We start from the raw sequence: 5,378 nt of genomic DNA, 5'->3' as shown, positions 1-5,378 counted from the left end.
CTGGGAAGCCCAGAGTCTAGCACACATCTTGCTAAAAGATTACTGCTAGTCACAAAGAACAGACATCTCAAATGAATGATTTTAGTGCTTTTCTATGTATGGACAGATGCAAAATCTGGGTTCCTTCGAATTCTTCCTGAGATCTAACTATCTAAGAGAGCTGCTTGCCCAAAGCACAGAGAAGCTTATGATGGTCTTAATTTTCTCTCGGAGTGCACTGTCAGTCAGCAACTGCAGCCAGTTATAATTAATCCTAATCGAATTTAGTGGTTAGTGAAAACACTCTGATTTTCCAAGTGAATGGAAGTGGCACCCATCTGCAATGCATTTAGAGAAATGTTTAAAGACACTTGTTATAAAAATGCTTCAGAGAACTACTTATTTCCTGCATTAAGAACAGTGTTATATCATTGACTGGAAGTTATAACCATCTGTAATTCATGTAGAGAAGTGTTTAAGAAAACTTGTAATCTAGCTGTTTCTAAGAATGCTACTTACTGCTGCAATGAGAAAAGTGATAGTCATTTAATGAAAGTTATACTCATTCTGCAAAGAATGTACAGACCTGTTTCAGTTCAGTTCAGTTGCTCAGTCGTGTCCGACTCTTTGCAACCGCATGAACCGCAGCGTGCCAGGCCTCCCTGCCCATCACCAACTCCCAGAGTTTACCCAAACTCATGCCCATTGAGTCGGTGATGCCATCTAACCATCTCCTCCTCTGTCGTCCCCTTCTCCTCCTGCCTTTAATCTTTCCCAATTAAGAACACATAATAAACATGTTTCTAGTGCTCACTTCAGCAGCACATATACTAAAATTGGAATGATACACAGAAGATTAGTATGGCCCCTGTGCAAGGATGATAACACAAATTCGTGAAGCATTCCATATTTTTAAAGTTGATAGAGCCACTATGAAAGATGGTATGGAGATTCCTTTAAAAACTAGGAATAAAACCACCATATGACCCAGCAATCCCACCCCTAGGCATATACCCTGAGGAAGCCAAAACTGAAAAAGACACATGTATTCCATTGTTCATTGCAGCACTATTTACAATAGCTAGAACATGGCAGCTGCGTGGTGCTGGAGCAAGCAGCCATGAGGAGATACCCTAGGTCCAAGGTCAGAAGCAGTGACTGCGCTTTGCTGGAGCAAGCAGCTGTGAGGAGATAACCCACGTTCAAAGTCAGGAGCGGTGGCTGGGCTTTGTTGGAGCAGCTGTGAGGAGATACCCCACACCCAAGGGCAAAGGAGAAGTCCCAGCAAGACGGTAGGAGGGGCAAATTTGTGTTTAGAATCAAACCCCATTCCTGCCAGAGACACTCAGAGGGCTCAAACAAACCTGTGTGCACCAGGACTCAGGGACCCTACAGAGACTGAGACAGAACTGTGTTTGACCATCTCCTGTGGAGGTACGGGTCAGCAGTGGACTGCCACAGGGACAAGGGCTCTGGGTGCAGTAGGACTGGGTATGGCATAAGCCCTCTTGGAGGAGGTCACCATTAACCCCACCATAGAGCTGTCAGAACTTACACAGGACTGGGAAATAGACTCTTGGAGGGCACAACAGAACCTTGTGCACCAGGACCCAGGAGAAAGGAGCAGGGACCCCAAAAGACACTGACCCAGACTTGCCCGTGAGTGTCTAGGAGTCTCCAGTGGAGGTGTCGGTCGGTGGTGGCCTGCTGCAGGGTTGGGGGCCCTGAGTGTACCAGCACATGCATGGGATCTTCTGAAGGAGGTCACCATTATCTTCATTGCCTCCACCATAGTTTGGCCCCAGGTAAATAGTGGGAAAAGTGGCTGACTTTATTTTTCTGGGCTCCAAAATCACTGCAGATGGTGATTGCAGCCATGAAATTAAAAGACACTTACTCCTTGGAAGGAAAGTTATGACCAACCTAGATAGCATATTAAAAAGCAGAGACATTACTTTGTCAACACAGCTCTGTCTAGTCAAGGCTATGGTTTTGCCAGTGGTCACGTATGGATGTGAGAGTTGGACTATAAAGAAAGCTGAATGCTGAAGAATTGATGCTTTTGAACTGTGGTGTTGGAGAAGACTCTTGAGAGTCCCTTGGACTGCAAGGAGATCCAACCAGTCCATCCTAAATGAGATCAGTTCTGGGTGTTCATTGGTAGGACTGACATTGAAGCTGAAACTCCAATACTTTGGCCACCTGATGTGAAGAGCTGACTCATTGGAAAAGACCCTGATGCTGGGAAAGATTGAGGGCAGGAGGAGAAGGGGATGCCAGAGGATGAGATGGTTGGATGGCATCGCTGATTCAATGGATGTGGGTTTGGGTAAACTCTGGCAGTTGGTGATTGACAGAAGCCCGGCGTGCTGCGGTTTATGGGGTCGCAAAGAGTAGGACACAACTGAGCGACTAAACTAACTACTACTGACTAAACTAACTACTACTACTAAATAGCAGGGAGGGAACACAGCTCCACCCATTGACAGAAAATTGGATAAAAGATTTACCAAGCATGGCCCCGCATATCAGAACAAGACCCAATTTCCCCCTCAGTCAGTCTCTCCCATCAGGAAGCTTCCATAAGCCTCTTATCCTTCTCCATCAGAGGGCAGACAGACTGAAAACTACAATCACAGAAAACTAACCAATCTAAATCACATGGATCACAGCCTTGTCTAACTCAATGAAACTATGAGCCATGCCCTGTAGGGCCACCCAAGATGGACAGGTCATGGTGGAGAGTTCTGACAAAATGTGGTCCACTGGAGAAGGGAATGGCAAACCACTTCAGTACTCTTGCCTTGAGAACCCCATGAACAGTATGAAAAGGCAAAAAGATAGGACACTGAAAGATGAACTCCCCAGGTTGGTAGGTGACCAATATGCTACTGGAGATCAGTGGAGAAATAACTCCAGAAAGAATGAAGAGATGGAGCCAAAGAAAAAACAACACCCAGTAGTGGATGTGACTGGTGATGGAAGCAAGGTCTGATGCTGTAAAAGAACCATATTGCATAGGAACCTGGAATGTTAGGTCCATGAATCAAGGCAAATTGGAAGTGGTCAAATAGGAGATGGCAAGAGTGAACATGGACATTTTCAGTTTAGTTCAGTTCAGTTGCTCAGTCGTGTCCGACTCTTTGTGACCCCATGAATAGCAGCATGCCAGGCCTCCCTGTGCATCACCAACTCCCGGAGTTTACTCAAACTCATGCCCATTGAGTCGGTGATGCCATCCAGCCATCTCATCCTCTGTCGTCCCCTTCTCCTCCTGCCCTCAATCCCTCCCAGCATCAGGGTCTTTTCCAATGAGTCAGCTCTTCGCATCAGGTGGCCAAAGTATTGGAGTTCAGCTTCATCATTCAGTCCTTCAATAAACACCAGGATGATCTCCTTTAGGAGGACTGGTTGGATCTCCTTGCATCCAAGGGACTCTCAAGAGTCCTCTCCAACACCAGTTCAAAAGCATCAATTTTTCAGTGCTCAGTTTTCTTCACCATCCAACTCTCACATCCATACATGACCACTGGAAAAACCATAGCCTTGACTAGACGGACCTTTGTTGGCAAAGTAATGTCTCTGCTTTTTAATATGCTGTCTAGGTTGGTCATAACTTTCCTTCCAAGGAGTAAGCGTCTTTTAATTCATGGCTGCAATCACCATCTGCAGTGATTTTGGAGCCCCCAAAAAATAAAGTCAGCCACTGCTTCCACTGTTTCCCATCTATTTCCCATGAGGTGATGGGACCAGATGGGAATCAGAAAACTAAAATGGACTGGAATGGTGTGAATTTAACTTTCAGATGATCATTATATTCTACTACTGTGAGGCAAAGAATTCCTTTGAAAGAAATGGAGTAGCCAATCATAGTCAACAAGAGTCTGAAATGCAGTACTTAGATGAATTCTCAAAGTGAGAGAATGATCTCTGTTCGTTTCCAAGACAAACCATTCAATATCCATGGTAAATCCAAGTTCATTGCCTGACCATAATGCTGAAGAAGCTGAAGTTGAATGTTCTATGAAGACCTACAAGACCTTTTAGAACTAACACTCAAAAAAGATGCCCTTTTCATTATAGGGGACTGGAATGCAAAAGTAGGAAGTCAAGAGATACCTGGCTGCTGCTGCTAAGTCACTTCAGTCGTGTCCGACTCTGTGCAACCCCATAGACAGCAGCCCACCAGGCTCCTCTGTCCACAGGATTCTCTAGGCAAGAATACTGGAGTGGGTTGCGGTTTCCTTCTCCAAGAGTAACAGGCAAATTTGTCCTTGGGGTACAGAATGAAGCAGGGCAAAGGCTAATAGGGTTTTGCCAAGAGAACGCACCGCTCATAGCAAACACCCTCTTCGAACAACATAAGAGAAGACTCTACACATGGACATCACCAGATGGTCAATACCAAAATCAGGTTGATTATATTCTCTCAGTCAAAGGGGGAGAAGCACTATACAGTCAGCAAAAACAAGACCAGGAGCTGAGTGTGGCTCAGATCATGAAATCCTTATTGCCAAATTCAGACTTAAATTGAAGAAAGTAGGGAAAACCACTAAACCATACAGGTATGACCTAAATCAAATCCCTTACAGTTATACAGTGGAAGTGAGAAATAGATTTAAGGGACTAGATCTGATAGACACAGTGCCTGATGAACTATGGACAGAGGTTCCTGACATTATACAGGAAACAGGGATCAAGACCATCCCCAAGGAAAAGAAATGCAAAAAAGCAAAATGGCAGTCTGAGGAGGCCTTACAAATAGCTGAGAAAAGAAGAGAAGCAAAAAGCAAAGGAGAAAAGGAAAGAAATACCCATTTGAATGCAGAGTTCCAAAGACTAACAAGGAGAGAGAAGAAAGCCTTCCTCTGTGATCAATGCAAAGAAATAGACGAAAACAATAGAATGGGAAAGACTAGATATCTCTTCAAGAAAATTAGAGTTACCAAGGGAACATTTCATGCAAAGATGGGCTCAATAAAGGACAGAAACTGTATGAGCCTAACAGAAGCAGAAGATTTTAAGAAGAGGTGGCAAGAATATACAGAACTATCCAAAAAAGATCTTCACAACCCAGATAATCATGATGGTGTGATCACTCACCTAGAGCAAGACATCCTGGAATGTGAAGTCAAGTTGGCCTTAGGAAGCGTCATTACAAACAAAGCTAGTGGAGGTGATGGAATTTCAGTTGAGCTATTTCAAATCCTGAAAGATGATGCCATGAAAGTGCTACACTCAATATGCCAGCAAATTTGGAACATGCAGCAGTGGCCACAGGACTGGAAAAGGTCAGTTTTCATTCCAATCCCAAGGATAGGCAATGCCAAAGAATGCTCAAACTATCACACAATTGTACTCATCTCACACGCTAGTAAAGTAATGCTCAAAATTCTCCA

General features: G+C 44.3%; 1 non-coding gene across 1 annotated transcript; it reads left to right on the top strand.

The window, feature by feature from the left end:
• Positions 1 to 785: 785 nt before the first annotated feature.
• On the top strand, positions 786 to 893 carry LOC122438981. The gene has a single exon (XR_006268725.1). It is a non-coding gene; the product is annotated as a U6 spliceosomal RNA (small nuclear RNA).
• Positions 894 to 5,378: the final 4,485 nt, after the last annotated feature.

This window comes from Cervus canadensis, chromosome 3, assembly GCF_019320065.1.
Source record: "Cervus canadensis isolate Bull #8, Minnesota chromosome 3, ASM1932006v1, whole genome shotgun sequence".
Taxonomy (NCBI): Eukaryota; Metazoa; Chordata; class Mammalia; order Artiodactyla; family Cervidae; genus Cervus; species Cervus canadensis.
Note: the sequence above shows the minus strand (reverse complement) of the source record. Positions and strands in the feature narration are given on the sequence as shown.